Genomic DNA, 17,861 nt, shown 5'->3' on the forward strand with positions numbered 1-17,861 from the left:
TTTACAATACAATGCAGGATTATTATTATTACAATTTTGTTAATTAACATGGAAGCAAGAAAAACTGACTTTTGTGATGTCACAAATTACCTTATTTGATTAGTGACCTAGTGCCTAGTAAATTTAATAAATTAACTTTCATTTTCATTTTTCTAAATCCTAAAAACAAACTTCTTAAAACCCTGTATATACACTTGTTACACCTATTAAAGAATGCAGATAATGTCCAGTGGTTCTGTTGTCAAAAATCTAAATTGGGAAGAAATGTGATCCAACTACTGAATGATTTATGGTGCCACACATGGTTGAAATATAAACTGCTGATTTTTTGGGGTGGATAGTGCAAAACAAACTAACAATAACCAGCATGCAGCATTTTTTTGTGGGTGAAAATGCTTTATTAATGAGAGAGGTGAGAGTAGAATGACCAGGCTGGTGCAATCTGACAGAAAGGCAACAGTATGTGAAATAGCCACATGTCATGTCAGTTCTTTGCTGAAGCACATCTCTGAATAGGCCTAAACATCAATCGGTGAAGTACACAGGACAGCAGCAGATGGCCATTTTTTCCCAAGGTTCCCAAGCCCAGGTACCATTCCAGGCTATGCTGGTCACTTGCTGAACAAAACTGGACTATACTATAGATGTTGCCTGGTCTGATCTTCTGGCCCCTAAACAATGAATTTGAACTCAAACCAGCTAATCATTTGGGATGTTTCAGAAGAGATCTAATACAAATACTCTCATATCAACACGGTTAGAATCTAAGGAATTTTTCAGGCTCTGTTGACTCCATGTCACCACCATGAGTTCTTGCATACTTTACTGGATAACAATACGTTGCATAAAAATAATAACGATGTATTTTGCATTAGCCTCTACCACACATGGCACACATTTATACACACAAAAGCATCCAGTCTCTAAATATTTCTTTGGATCCAGGTTAAACGGGTGGGGTGACTGAAACACGGGAGGTGTGGTTTGCAAAGATATTCGACTTTGTAAAAGAAGTTGAGTGTGGATTTAAAGAGATGCTGCAGCCTGTCACATATAGAGGGAACCGAGTCTCCACGGCACAGTGATGGTCGCTAAACTGCATTTATGAGCGCGATTACAGATGCTTTGGGATCTATGGATGATCATTCGCAAAAACATTACTGTCACTACACTTGAATTGCTCAGTAGCCTACTAAAACTTTTGGTAAGTCTGCAGAAAAGCTGCGTGAGCGCTCATTCGCTGGATACAGTGTCTCAGGTAATCAGCATTCAAAAGTGTAACATTCAAAAATAGATACTTTTTAATCAGTTGCTAGTGAAGTTATGGTCAGTTGTTCTGCATGTTGAGACTGTCTACTTTCACGATGTCTTAGCAAAATAATAGACTATTTGTTATTTAGCGTACAGCTTGCATTAAGTCTGCGATATATTTTATTTGTTGTTCTACTATAGACGTCATTCATCTGATTTAAAGCCTATTTGATGTTGATACAGTCGTCTCAAATTCGTGAACGAATCGTTCTTTTGAATCGGATCTTTTAAATGAATCGAGGTTAGCCGTTTTGAACAATTTGTTCACACAATTGATTCGGCCCCGAGTCAACTCACATGACTCGATCCGAGGGGCGTGTTTTAAAATCGTAATGAACAGAGAGCCTCTTTGTAAGGAACCGATCTAAATGATGGCTTGAGAAGTAAGTTACTTTAAAAGCCGAATATCAGAATTTCAACTAAAACATAGTGGAAATATGTTTATGCCTATTAATTGAGTTTACTGCAGTTTTATTCGTCTATGAAAAAGAATAAATTTTAGTAGGATACGTAGTATTTTTTAAAAAAAGTTTTAAGTTTTAAGACTGGATATATTTTTTTCTGTTGTGAACTGTAATAAATATTTCAGTTTGGGTTAAATGCTTTTAAAAAAATCATATAAAAGCATACCTTTTTATTAACTTTTAAATTAGGCTGCAGACGTGGATAATTAATATGACTCACAAAAATTAAGAAGCACAATACAATACAAAAATAAATGATTTTGAAATGATTTTGCATGATAACGAAACGTAATTGACAGAAATGTACAGGCTTAAGTAGTAAGGCAGAATGCCAGGGACCAAGTGAAGATGTAATTGCGTCATGATGTAAAAAAAAAAAAAAAAAAAGAAACAAGTGTCATGTCCTGTTTGTACCTTCCTTTCATCTGCAAAATTCTGTCCCTAGTGGAATACTTATAGTAGCCTAATTTTCAAAATTTAAACAAAACAAAACAAAACAAAAGAGTTTTCCATCTTTTTCTTCCAAGGCAACCCTTCCCCAATCTCCTTCTCTTTTTGTTGTACCTGTTTTATTTATCAGCTTTATTGCCTAAAAAGCTGTTCCTCTTCTCTTCAGTTACCCTCAGACCCTCAGACGTCATCATCAGAACTCATCCACCATGGGTCACTTAACCTCTGCATTACTGAGAGGTCTCTCTCTCCTGCTGGTGACCCAGAGTGTGTTTGCCATGGTGCTGTTTAACGCCACAGATCTCAGCATTCTCTTGGAGAAGTACCTGGATGATGATGGAGACTGGATGGTGGAGAGACAGAGAAGCAAGAGGGCCATCACTGCCAGTGACATGCAAGCAATCCTGGACCTCCACAACAAACTCCGGGGGCAGGTCTACCCACCAGCTTCAAATATGGAATACATGGTAAAACATCTCTACACTACAACATCTCTACAATAACACATATTAGGAATAAATATCCAATGTGGTTTATCGGTATGTGTACACAATACAACTTTGCAGTCAGTTTTGCATTGACTTGATTTGCAGTCAACAGTTGTTTTTGAGGTTTTGCTATTGCATAGAGGTAAAATTGTAATTTCAAATTCATGGGCTTTTTTATGACCTAATCATTTTGCAAAAGTTTTAGCAAAAGTGTGAGAATCGAGAATTAATAGTCTTATAATGGGGAGCAACATGAATTGCCTTTTTAGTATAGCCTGATGAGAAAGTAGTTGATTTTAATAAGCAGTCAAAAGAACTATAAATTCAGTAATATTAATAAGATTAATATTAATTATTAATATTTATAAATTCAGTAATAACCTGTAAAATGTTTTCTGTACGCTAAATATATATATTTAACCCATCCAAATATATATATATATATATATATATATTTAACCCATTATGTACAACAGTTATGTACAACTGTGGGGAAGTCATGGCCTAATGGTTAGAGAGTTTGACTCCTAACCCTAAGGTTGTAGGTTCAAGTCTTAGGCCGGCAATACCACGACTGAGGTGCCCTTGAGCAAGGCACCGAACCCCCAACTGCTCCCCGGGCGCCACAGCATAAATGGCTGCCCACTTCTGCGGGCGTGTGTGAGTGTGTGTGTGCACTTTGGATGGGTCAAATGCAGAGCACGAATTCTGAGTATGGGTCACCATACTTGGCTGTATGTCACTTCATTTTCACTTTTGTCAGCAAAGTTTTGATGATGTTGATAATTTAGAGGTTTTAGAAATTCATGTGTCAAAATTATAGGGTTAGTAAAAATAACTTGTAAAATGGGACTGGAGAAGAGTATAAAGGTTATCGTCTGATCTACTAAGCCTTGAAAAAAAAATGCTAACACAAGTGTGTATTTGTTTGTAATTACCTGGTCTTTGTTTGCAAAGTGAATGGTGGGGTTCCAGAGGTTTATGAGAAAAAAGAATAAAAAGGCATGAGATTATTACAGACAATTAGTGTCATTGCAGGATAGAAATAAAGTATCAAAATAATATGCATATTTGAAGGTTGCATAAACAGTTGTACAGCTTTAGTGAACGTATTGCTTTCCTGAAAGTTGCCCTGATTTCTTTGCTCAAGCACTGTCAGTTTTCAATGGGCTGTTTAACAGAGGACCACACACTTGCAGACACTCACCACCATCAAGACTTTAGTCTGCATGTAAATCACATATATATTGTTCTGTCTGAAGGATCATTGTTGAGATGGAAGGAATTATTATTCCCAGTATTCTTCCAGTCATTCTGTGAAACGGACGAAGAGCCCCTTCTGCGCAATGTTGACTCGTGGATATAAACTAGCAGAATGTCAGTATCTGAGGTGCTGTAAAACAAATACAGTTCAATATTGTTTCAGAAGCAGCATTTCCTCATGCTTAGTCTGGCTGGATTACCACCAAACATTACAAAGCCCTCAGCTCCCAAGAGGTATTAAAAGAATAGTTTGCTCAAAAATGAACATTTTGTCTTAATTTCTTCAACAGTTTCTTCACATTCTTCTAAATCTTTCTTCAAAAGAAAGGTTTGGATCAGTATAACAGAATTTATACAGAAATAAATTTGCTCTGTTTTACAATACCAAGCAAACATTTGGAATCAAAAGATTTTTTAGAAAGATTTTTTAAATGCATACATTTGATTAAATATACTGTGAAAACTTTTACTGTTTAAATAATATGTATACTGATTTAAACAAAAATATTAAGCAGCAAAAACACATTTTTAATATTTCTAATAATAACAAAGGTTTCTCAAGCATCTAACCTAACATATTATAATGATTTAAAAATTCAGCTTTGCCATCACAGGAATAAATTATTATTATTATTATTATTATTATTTTTTAGCAAACAAGTCAAATTGAAAACAATGTAACATCTCAATTTAACATACATTTTTATTATATTAAAATAAAAAAAAAACAGTTCCTTTAAACTGTAATATTTCACAATATTTCACAATACAATTACTGTATTTTTGATCAAATAAATGCTGCCTTAGGCTCTCCAAGAGAAGTCTTCTGTAAAAAAAAAAAAAGAAAGAAAGAAAGAAAGAAAGAAATGAAAACCTTAAGGATTTCAAGCTTTTGACTGGTAGTTTGAACCATTTGCTTCAGACTAAAATTAAAATAGAATTTGAAGCCTTGTTCCTTTGCACGCTAAACAAACCAGTACCATGAGACTAATACAGTTTACACTTTTAGAACAGAAAAAAATAAGTGGTGCATGGAGCTCTTGAACACTAAGACCCATTTATATATTTCAGCTTTTCAGAAAGACGGGCAGTGGTTTGAGAGATGCCTTGCAGGGATTGTTAACTGGGTGTCGGGAGTGGAGTTTGGGCAGCTCAGCAGAGTGAGAGTAATAGGAATGGTGTGATGGATCTGGAGACATGGAATGTGATGATGCGCAGCTCCAGCCCTCCACAGCCTCTCATAATACCGGATTTGGAATTCTAGGCAAAACAGCAGAATTCCAGTCTGAAATCGAGCAATCAACAGACCCTCGTTTCAACAGGCACACATATGCTGTACAGCAGCTGCAATAACTCTATCTTTTTTCATTTAATACTTTCCCTCTCAACAGAAAAAATGAGCTCCTGAGGGACGCTGGAAATTTTTCATTTTCTTGGAATGTGACCAGATGACAAAAAAAACGTGCAGCTGATGAGGTGTCAAGTGAAGTAAACAATGGTGTGTGAAAGAGTGTGAGTGTCTGCACTGACGGGACGTGTTCTTCTTTATTAGTCCTGTCTAAGTGCGGTCAGATTCTTGGGGGCCTCCCCTACCAAGAGCGCTGTGCAAACAGAATCACTTTGCAATTTTGAGTTTACAGATTTTGCAGGATAGACCATTTACTGGTGGAAATTTGCAGATCTGTACCCTAACCCTAACTGATGTTCAATTTTCGATTTTGACCGCTAAACAATCTATTTGTGTTTTAGAAGTGTTCGATTTTGTTGTATGCATGATTTAGTACACCCTAATACCAGAAGCCATTAAGACCCTAGTAAAAAAGTCATTTTTTAACATAAATTTATTTCATACCAAGTATAGTTGAAATCTATTAACGGATTTACTGACATCGCTTGAAACTTATTTTTAAGCCTAAAATGTGTTTTTTAGTATATTAAAATTTTACTAGGGTATTCATGTACTAGTTGATTATTTTAGTTGATTATTAGAGAAAAGAAAAACAACCTGGGTTACAGTGAGGCACTTAAAATAGAAGTGAATGGAGGCAATCTGTAAATAGTAAAATATTCAGTATGTTTCAATAATATAGATGTAAATAATGCGTTAACATGATTTTAGTGTAAAAACATGATTAACTAATGTTTTAAAAAAATCTTTTTACTTTAGCTTTTAATTGGACTTTTCTGAAAATTCGTTTTGTTGTTCTTTCTTAAGTTTCAATTTCCCAACTTTTATTTCTAATTCATACTTTATATTAATTTAAATATTTGTATTAGTCTTTAAACTTATATTAATAATATGTTTGATATTTTATCTGTTTTTATTTTAAATGTTTTAAATTGTAATAATACATTTAAATTAAAATTTTATATAAAATATTTTAATAATAAATTGTTGACATTTTTATCCAGTTTCACAACTTCGTCACCATGACAGCATAATGCTTAAAGCACTAAATGACCATAAAAATGATAAGAACAATTTTACAACTACACAATTTTTAACAGAAAAATAATAATGTTTTTATAAAATTATAAGCTGCACATTTCTGCTGTTACATCGTTCAAATAATGGCCCCATTCGCTTCCATTGAAGTCTGTTATTTGTTGTTGTTGTTAAGAAAATGAGGGATGAATCAAAATGCTATCATTGATCTTAACTTTATTGAATGCAGAATATTCCTTTATCTCTACAGTATGAAGGCCCACTTTGATTGGTGGCTTAGCAAACCAAGCAGACATCCAGTTGGCAGGCGCTCACTTCAAGGATTAATGTCTCAGGCAATTGTTTCAGCTATTTTAGGGACCTTATTGGGGCAGGTTTAGCACTGGACTGTGCTTTGGGACTACCCAGGAAAAAAAGTGTAACATGTATGGGCAGTGACAGGGCACATAACTCCCCAGCCACAATTCTGGCTCAGGTTTCTCTCCAACCTTGAGTTGTGCATGCTTTCCATTCAAGGTGAAAGTGCTGTTATACTTTTCCAGAATAATGAGATGTTTTTATTAAACAGCAAAATATGGGTCAGATGGACGGAAAAACACATATGTGAATGGCCTTGAATGATGTAGCTTGTGACCAAACCTAGCAACACAGAGCAGGAGCTACAGAAGACAGATACAGAAACACATGGAGAAGATTATTGTATCCAAAAATAATAATAATAATAAAAAATATCTGTGCCGTTTGAATCAAGACACAAGAGAAATAAACTAGAAAGAAACCTGGTTCTTTCTCCAGCCTGCAAGCACACATTGTATTGAAGTCTAAAGAGAACTTAACCTGCTAAAACTGACATAATATTATTGACTACAACAGCCATTGACTTTCACAGGACTAGATCATTTTCCTGTTAACCACATTATAAACAGGTCATCATCTTAACTACACATACAGTACAAAAGTTTAGAGATTAAACAGCTTTGTTTCTGTAGCGCTCTACTTGCCACTTGTTTCCATCTGAATCTGTATTTCTCTGCCATGTCTCTGTATTTCTTTTAGGTGTGGGACACTGAACTGGAGCGGAGTGCTCAGGAATGGGCTGAGACTTGCCTGTGGGAACATGGCCCAGCTGGCCTGCTGCCTCAGATTGGTCAGAACCTGGGAGTGCACTGGGGAAGGTCTGAATGTCCTTTGGTGTTTTATAGCAATGTGAGCTTACTAGTCATTGAGTTGCAGCTGGAATTTAGCTTTATTAATACACTGCTGTTCAAAAGTTTGGGGGTCATTGTGATTTTATTTTTTATTTATTTTATTTTATTTAAATTTTTTTGTAAAAGAAGTCTTAAAATACTAATTAACAAAAAAAAAAAAAAAACTTACTGGCCCCAGACCAGAATTGTGGTGTACTGTATGTCTAACATGTATTTAAAATAAACTAGTGAAATGCTATATTTACACCAGTCTCAATATCAGATAGCACACTCAAAGACCACCTACATGCTGTTCACTGACTGCTTGATGCATATTGCATATAAAACTAGAGATTGATTTTTAGATCTGGCAAACTGTAATCCAGTTGGCTTGGTTTACACAACTTTAGTCAGTAAGGCCAGACATGTTTTTTTTTTTCAGTCCACCTGGAAATGAAGTCAAAGGCACCATGCTGATACAGTGAGCTGTTTTGAAGAATGTTTGAAGTTAGTGTCAACAGATCTTTAAAAGATACTGGCACTTGAGGGAATTTCTAGCAAGGGTTTGATGCACTTTCTAGAAGTTTAACTAGATATCTAGATATGTAAGAATGTTCTTATTTTGGTTTCTGAGTCTGTGAGTCAACCATGCTAGACTGTTTGTTACATAAAAAACCCAGGAGTAATACTAAACACATAAAAAACAAATGAACTGTGGTTTGAATTCACTGTTCAAAAGTTTTTGAAATGAATTATTCATTTTATTTAGGACAGATTAAATAGTTCAGGAGCAACATTAAAGACTACAACATTGTTGTAAAAAAATTATATTGAAAAAAAAAAAACGCATCATGCAATGTTTCCACAAAAATATTAAGTAGTACAACTTTTTTCAACATTGATAATAATAACTGAATTAAAAGTTATAATGTTACAAAAGATTTTTATTTGATGTTATTCCATCACAGTAACAAATCAAACACAAAAATAAATTAAAATATAAAATATCCATTTAGCCATTTAACGGTTTGTTTTTAATTGTAAAAAAATATTTCAGAATATTACTGTGTTTACTGTATTTGATCACATAATTGCTGGCTTGGTGAGCATAAGACACTTCTTTTAAAAACATTAAAAAAAAAAAAAAATCGACCCCAAAATTTTGAACAGTAGTATACATATCAACGAACGTTTGACTTTATATTGCATTAGTCCAGTGCATTAAATGTAGGCTATTACTAATGATGCTTTTTTTAATGTTCACCCCAGATACCGTCCACCTACTTCTCATGTACAAGCCTGGTATGATGAGGTCAAAGACTACTCGTTCCCTTACCCCCAGGAATGTAACCCTCACTGCCCTTTTAGGTGCAGTGGTCCAGTCTGTACCCACTACACTCAGGTATATATACAGTAATAGCATACCTCATAAGCATATCACAAGTGTATTTACAGTAGGTGCAAATCCATTTATGCATTTGACAGATCTGAAAACCAATTCTGAAATTTATGGGATGTCAGTGAAGGAATTTTAATAACCAATGTAATATGTGCTCTCGTTCTGGTTGTCAAGCACTTCAGCTGTGCAGCCTTTTAAAATTGTTTGGAGTCTAAACTGGGCATTTGGAGAACACCAGACAGGAGAGAGCATGAAGCGCTTCAGTTGCTACCAGTGAACATGAGTGCCAATATCTGTCTGCCTTTTTGACAATGATTCTTAGATGTTAGAAGGCAGTTGTAAGGGCTGTAAATCATATAGTAGCATATTAAAACTAAGGACGTCACAAGATAGAGCCTTGAGGTACCTCAGAAGTTTAGCTGAGCAGTGACCGTAAATGGCCACAAAATATTTCTACTACTAAACAGTTAAAGACTACCAAACCACCAAACATATAAAGCAAAATGAAACAATGAAAAAATTATAATTAACACAATAAAAGATTATTTTTAAAAAATCTTAGTGATAGGTTGGATTATAACATGACATATAGTAAATCATATGGCTATAACTACTTGTTTTCTTTTGTTTGTGTGTTCTTTTTAAGATTGGGGCCATTGTAAAGACAAGATTAGAAAACCCACACAAAAAGAATTTGAATAGACTATAGCACATATTCCTTATGTTAAAGATAATGCCTAAGGCTATTTAAGGATAGATTTACTTTAGGCAGATATAACTGATTGTCTGTTTTCCTTACTGATTCCAGCTTGTTTGGGCAACTAGTAGTCGAATGGCTGTGCGATCAATGTCTGCTACAACATGAATGTGTGGGGGCCAGATCTGGGCAAAGGCTGTTTATCTTGTGTGCAACTACTCACCAAAGTGAGTAACTTATTAAATTATTCTCATTTGTTATTAAATAACTGCTCTCATTCACTGGCATTATATTATGATAGCTTGTCAATGTTGTCTGTCCTTGTGTGTGTTTCATCCTGTACAGGGGTAACTGGTGGGGATATGCCCCATATAAGCATGGCACCCTGGTTGCTCTGCCTGTCCACCCAGCTATGGAGGAATGTGCAGAGAAAAACCTCTGTTATAAAGGTTTGTTATGAGCTTTTAATGAAGTAGCTTCCAATATTATCCATAAAGACACTACTGTTCAAAGGTTTGGGGTCATATTTGACAGAAATATTACTGTTTTCACTGTATTGTTTTCACTGTATTGTTTTCACTATATTTTTGATCATATAAATGCAGCCTTGGTGAGCTTAAGAGACTGTAAGACTGCTCATTTCTCTGCTTTATTTTCAGGTGATGGAACAAATAGACAAAGCCCACGTGAGGGAAAACACGATGAAAAAGAAATTCTATAGAACCAGAGGCCCCTCATAGCCCTGGGCCCCGTTTACAGGCCCCAAGTCCAACCAGGACGCCCAAAATGCATTTGTGAGCAAAGAGCAGATGTGTAAGCTGTGGTTCTCTGATTATACTTTCCAGCGTCATGGGGGAAACCACTTTCAGAAATAAAAAGTTGTGCTTGAAAAACCAAAATTGATTTTCTGAATTGTGACTGCACCCAGAAATTGCTAGCATGCAAATTTATTTCTGTTTAAACTTGATTGTTTTGATGTTCACCAGGCATGGATCTGTCAATTTTTTTTTTTTCAAACATATATTTAATGTTGCAAGTCACTTTGTGCAGCAGGGAGTTTTTTTTGTTCTCATAATGGTGATCTCCCTGCTGAGTATGTTTGCTTTGGGGACGATGAATACTGTGGGTTTTAAAATTGCTTCCTTTGCTGAAAGCGGGTTTTGGGACTGCCCCAAAGCTGAGATCTCCTGCTGCTGGCCACCATGAGCTCCTGCTGGGAATTCCACGGCTTGCTTTTACAGAAACTGCAGGAACAGAGCTGTGCATTCTGAAGTGCAGTGCTGCTAAATTATACAGCATATCTAAACATAAATGAACCACCTGTGTTTTTTCTGCTTTGTTATGCAGCCCAGATTGTGACATGTGACCGAAAGCTAAGAGATCAGTGTAAAGGCACCACATGCAATAGGTGGAGATAAAAAACAATGCCATATACATCACATGGGTCTTTTTCATGATAATAATAATAATTCCAATTTTCAGTCCAGTTTTCTGCTATTATTTTTCCCAGATTATTATTATTGTTATTATTATTATTATTGCCATCGTAATAGGTATGAGTGTCCTGCTGGTTGTTTAGACAGCATGGCAAAAAAGTGGTTGGAACAGTGTATTATGACATGTTAAGCCTGGCATAAAGTTTTTTTTTTTGTTTATCTTATCACATATAGTCCAAACTTTTTCACACTGACAATATCTTTGCCCTCAGCAATCCAGTATTTGCCGGGCAGGCATTCATTACGGTGTCATTGACAAGGATGGAGGCTGGATGGATGTCACAAGACAGGGCAGAAAGGACTTCTTCATCAAATCATACAAAAATGGACTTCAGTCCCTCGGGGTAAGCAGTCTCCTCAAGATTGACTTTCATGCGCATTAGAGACATCTCATCTAACATAATGAAAATGTTGCAGGAAATACCAGAGTGCCAATGCCTTCACAGTATCCAAAGTTACAGGTAAATTACAATTTAGAATATATTACATGGTTCTCTGTAATACTTAATTTCTGTTGTGACATTCAGCAGTGAAATATTTTATATAAATGTTTTTGAAAGAATTCTCTCAAGCTCCCACATGGCTATGCTAGTTTCACAACTCCTTGTAACACTGTGCATTCTATTCTCAAATATTAAAATAATTTACATTTAAATTATTTTTTTTATGTTTTTGAAAGAATTCTCTCAAGCTCCCCAAGGCTGCATTGATTTAATAAAACATACAGTAAAAAAAACTGTTTAATACTCCAGTCTTCAGTGTGACATGATCACCAGAAATAATTCTAACATGCTGATTTGATGGTTTAACAAATATTTCTTCTTATTATTATTATCAATGTTGAAAACTGATGTGCTGCTTAATGGTTTTTTTTTTTAGAATTCATTGATGAATAAAAAGTTCAAAAGAACAACATTTAAAATATGTTTTTTTTTTTATAACATAAATGTCCTTATTGTCATTTCTTGTCAATTGATTTCTTGTCAATTTAGTACACTCTGCTGAATAAAATAAGCTTCTTAAAAAAATAGTTATAGTAATAATAGGTATTGAATATATATATATACAGTATAAGTAGCTGAGGAAAAAGCACAATGATGAACAACCAGTCTGTTATCATTGCAAAATAAACCCTGACAACAATAATCATGACCCCAATGCAAAACAGAGGGGTCTTGCATGATCCAGATTGTTACATACAGTACCTTTACTATTAATTTCATCATCTTTCCTTTGTTTTAGTAAAAGTTATCACATGCGAGACAACAGTTTTCTGCGCTGTGCCCTTACCAGAAGCCTGCAAGACACTGTCCAAGGTAAAACTGATCTGTAACGAACCAAACCCCCAGGTGAAAGTTTCTTTTGTGTAATCTATTTTAAAACGAAACTTGCCGTAGCATTTGAAACTACTATTATTACACTGTCAAACAAAATCTTCCAAACTTTCTTTTCTTCCCACAAGGATTTACTGTCCAAAGAACTGCCTGCAAGAAAATCCCCACCTTTCTCGAGTCATTGGCACCAAAATTTATTCAGATGTAAGCATTTTGTTTATTTTTTAAAATCAAACTGAAAGTAAGAAGATTGCTGCCCCACCAAAGACTTCATTTTAAATGTAAATTTGTTTTGCAGAAATCTAGTATATGCAGATCTGCAATTCATGCGGGTGTTTTAAGAAACGAATCAGGTGGTTACGTTGACGTGATGCCCACAGACAACAGGAAGCTGTACATTTCCTCTTACCAGAACGGCTATATCTCAGAAAGGTAGGTTTTATCCCCAAACTGGCCTGTGTGGAGCTGGGTAAGGCAGAGTATGGGGCAGCCTGTCTCTCTTTTAGCTTTTAAAATCACAGGCCTTATTAATAAAGCTGATTAGGGTAGAGCTGTACCAGTGGCTCCACTCCAAGCATGCTTGATAGAGTAAACTTGATACTGTATGTCACTTTCAAAGGTATGGCAGACAAAATCACAGATGAATGAACGTGTTCTAACAATTAAAATGAACACAGCCATCCCATCAGATAATCACAAAGGATATGTTAAAAATATCATAAACATCTACTTTAACTAAATAATAGTGCTGTCAAATGATTAATCGCGATTAATCACATACAAAATAAAAGTTTTACATAATATATTAGTGTCTGCTGTGTATATTTATTATGTACTGTATATATAAATACAAACACATGCACATATATTTATATATTAAAGAAAAATATGCAATGTTTATAGATATTAAATATATTAATATATAATATAAAATATACATGTATATACATGTAAAATATTTGTATATACATAATAAATAAACAGTACAGATAGTGTGTAAACAAAAATGTTTATTTTGAAATGCGATAAATCGTTTAACAGCTCTACTAAATAGGCTTCTCACCGAATGCTGGTACGAACACAATTATGTTTAAGGGTTGGGAAACATTGCTATTTAACTTCTGTGTTCTCTCGCAGTCTGCAGAACCCCTCGGGAGGCCAGGCATCAGGGTATACGCAGTAGTTCTTTGAGCGTGTGCTGAAAATCGTGGGTCCCTCATACGACTCGGTCTGTTGATTAGGCTGTAATAGTGGCCATTTGTGAAGGCCTTTCTGCTCTAACCAACCTGTGCTGTATTTTCTTTCACATGAATGTTGACTGAACTATTTGCTTATAGATGGAGGACCCTTTCCAATGCATCAAGCTGATTAGCCATTTGTATTGCCTAAAAAGCATGTAATTAGAGGATCATTCAGGGAATAATGGGTGTCTGTATTGCAGAGAAAAAAAGCACAATTAAGGAGTTTTTAATCTTATCGTTATTGTTGTATTAAAGAACATTGTTAAAGAATGTTAGCTTTTTTAGTTTCATTACATGTGGAGGAAGTCTCAATCATTTATATTTTTATTGCTTTTTTTTCACTTATGTATTTATTTTTATGTAATTTTTGCTTGTAGGGCAAAGGAAAAGGACTGCTGATATGGTTTTGATGATAATAGAAGCTTAGGTGGGATTATAATCCTGCCAGGGCCGGATCTTACATCTAAAAAAACATCCCAACAAAACCATAAATATGAAATGTCCACATCGGTTAAACCACGCGGTAAATCGCTTTGTTGTGAATAGCCTTGTCTCATGATATTAATTCTAATGAGGTTGCTGTATGCATAGGTATTGTGTCCTGTCTCAGAGAAAAAAGACTGAATTTTGATTTAAGGATTTCGGAGGTTCCCAAAAAAATGCTTTTATATTATGGCAACTGGAATTTGAGGTGCCCTTTGTCATTCCTTAACGGTGATAGTTCACCCAAAAATTGAACACTTTCTGTTATCATTACTCACCCTGAATTTTTGTCCAAACCTGTATGAATTTTGTTGTTTTGCTGAACCACACAGGAAAGGGAACATTGGAAGAATGTGGACGGAGCAACACAGTTGACGGCAGTCATTGATTTCTGGAAGTATGGAAAGTCAATAATATCCATCACCTTTTGGTTTGGTTTGGATTCATAACTTTAAGATGAGTAAATGATGACACGAACTTTGGAGTTGAACTATGGCAAATGGTTCTCAAATGGTTTAGTCACAATCAAAAATGAAAACAGAGGGGGAAACATTATATTTAGTTGCTGACATAAAAGGACATATCCAGCTAACATTCTGAGAACTTTGGTTGACGTTTGGCAAGGTTCTGCTTAAAGTAAACCTTACTGGAAAAAATTGTTTCTTCTTAATATAATGTTCGTTCAGGAGTTATCTGGGGTTTAGTGAATGTTCCCAAAAACACTAGCCACAAAAGTGTTATCTCATGCAATGTTTGTGGAACTCTTCTGAAACGTTTATCTGGACGTTTCATCATAATGGTTTTTTAAAGTACTAACTTGTTTTAGAACATTCAGAGAACCAGCAAGTACAGCTTTTTCGGCTAAAAGAATGTGTGTGTTTGCCAAAAAAAAAACTAATATATATCATAGAATATCTTATGAATAGATATATATATATATATATATATATATCTAGTCTATAATATTTATCATGATTTACTCCTGCCTCATGTTTTTCCAAAACTGTACCAAGGTTAAAACACAAAAGAAGAATTGTATGACACAAAAGAAGATATTTGAAGAATTCTGGAAGAAAACAAACAGATTTTGGTCCTCAATGACTGCCATAGTAGGGGAAAGAAATATATGGAAGTTACATGGGAACCATCAGCATTCTTCAGAATCTCTTATTTTATGTTTACATAATAAGAAGGAAACTCATACAGGTTTGGCAATGGCATGAGGTGTGAGTAAATGGTTGACATTTACATTTTTGGGTGAACTATCCTTTTAAATGGGAAAAAATGACAGAACTCTTTGAATCGGGGACATATATGTCAAGAAAGGTTTTGATGGGGCACTTTACGCACTATGTCGCGCGGTGGCTCAGGGGGGGGTGTGCCCAACATGTCGTGGAAGAAAAGGAGTCTGAAGTAAGTCAAAGGCAAGGTGTATAATTTTGTGTTATTCGCACCTTAGTTGTTAAAAACATTTGATACAATAAACTTCAGGTAATCAGTCCCCAATGAATCTTCAAACTCTTTTAACTGAAATTGTAGTTATATGTTCAGCCCACAATGTGATATTATAATTATTATTTTGGATGGATTCTTGGATTTGATCCTTTTTTGGAAAACCCTGGGGACTAGGCACAATGAATGGGGACCGAGAAACTATTGAGGCCATCTGTCTGTATAATAAAAAACCAGAGAAAATCATTTTCCAGTGTTTTACTGTCTCTCACCCTCAAAGTAAACGCTAAAAAACAATTCCCTTCGGAATTATCGAATCATTTTACCGATGCAGCACACGCTGGCACCTACTTTCATTCAATTCAGAACTGTTAGATGCCTGTTAGCTTATCCTTTAGGCAGCAGGAATTGAACTTGTCTTCTGGATAAGAAGGTCCCAGGTTGAAAAGTGACGATTAAGCTACGAGTACTAAACCAGCGCTGTCGTAAAAATATTTCAACACCTGCAGTTTCAGACAACCTCACGTCATCTGTTTAAAACTTGGTTTATTAGTTAGAAGTCCACTTTGTTCCAATGCAAGCTGTCTGTTTTCCGACCTGAAACAATTGCCGTTGGCTTTGCCATAGTAGAAAAGCCAAGATTTATGGTGATGTCCGAAACATCATTCTCCATCCAGGTTGTGTCCACCTGGCCGCCTGGCAGTCCAGAAAACCACAACTTCAGTTGTAATTTACAGCAAGCCGACTGACCTCATAACAGAACAGGATAATGTACCCTGCCTGCCACAGTCACCTATTTTTATAGGATCTTAACTGCCCCTAAGAGGGACCGAGATAATGACACCATTGATTGCACGCCGTCTCAAGACGTGTAAAATTTAACTTTGCCAGTTTAATTGGAGTTTGGGTGCCTTGGATTTAGGAAATTACTCAACAAAAGCAATAAGTAGGGACATGGGAAATATTAGTGTTCAGCACTGCTTTCGTTCCAGCATTATCGACAATTGTAAAAAAACAGAGGGCAAATACACATTTGAGGAAATGAAAAACAGCAGGTGTTATATGCTCACCGCTCTTTTTCAACTAAGTGAGACCAGACAAAGAACAACCATGGAGCATGTCAGGTGAATAATTCTGGTTGTGGAAACCCAAATTAAGCTGTCAGTCTGCATTATGTCAACCAGTTTTTTTTTGTTTTTTTTTGTTTTTCTAATTGGGTTGCCAACCGTGGATTGAAAACAAAATATATTACCACATGATTCTGCAGAACAATCTGCCAGTTCATCGAAACAAGCAATCAATACTTAATCAACAACCAAAGACAATGTGTTCAACAGCTTAGTTAATGCCAATCTCTAATCAGCTAAATACTTGGACAGCACACTGTAGTACATGGTCCACAATTCAACTCCTGCAGACGATCAAAGGCCGCATCAGACTGGGGAAGACAGAAAGTCGATTTACGTGACTTTGATATGGGCGTCAAGAGTACGGTCGGTTTGCTGTGGTCTGAAGTAGATTTCCGAAACTGTGACTTCTTCCCATTTCCCGCTCCTCTCTCTGGGTCCCCCGAATGGTCTGACCCTCGCGCCACTATTCCTGACACGCCGCCACACTAAGGGGTGTGTGGACCACCACGTGCACGAGACGCCCCAACCTTCACCGCCCAGGAGGCACGCTGTCTCCTGGCCGAAGAGGGACTAACGAGAAGAGCAAGGACGACCAGACGGAAGAACTAGACATGAACGCCCAAACGGGAAGGGTGACTCCTCCAACTGTGTGTGGGACTAGGGACACACACGAACAGACACTTTGAGACACGCTCTTCTTCTCTCCCCAGTCCGGTCTTGAAGGTATGCCGAAGCGGCCTCTCTGGCCTGCACACCCCGTCCAAAACCTTGCCGCCGATGGCTTACCGCATCGAAAGGACCACACTGTGAGCCACCAACGAGGCCTTAACAGCAGTTTGCACACGGTCACCCGGAACTGGACCAAAAGGTGGGAGGAGAAAGAGAGGAGGATATCGGTTGACTTGGTCTGACAATTTCTCCTGCTAAATTTGAATGGTAAAGTCCAAATTTGCCATAAACATTATGAAAGCTTAGATCAGTTCCGATTTGTATAAATGGTTCACGCTGGTGATGTATGTT

The 17,861-nt window shown here is 36.1% G+C and overlaps 1 pseudogene; it reads left to right on the plus strand.

The window, feature by feature from the left end:
• Window positions 1-907: 907 nt before the first annotated feature.
• On the plus strand, window positions 908-13,718 carry LOC122142201 (annotated as a pseudogene).
• The last annotated feature ends 4,143 nt before the right edge of the window (window positions 13,719-17,861 follow it).

The sequence above is a fragment of the Cyprinus carpio genome, chromosome B24 (assembly GCF_018340385.1).
Source record: "Cyprinus carpio isolate SPL01 chromosome B24, ASM1834038v1, whole genome shotgun sequence".
NCBI classification, from domain to species: Eukaryota; Metazoa; Chordata; class Actinopteri; order Cypriniformes; family Cyprinidae; genus Cyprinus; species Cyprinus carpio.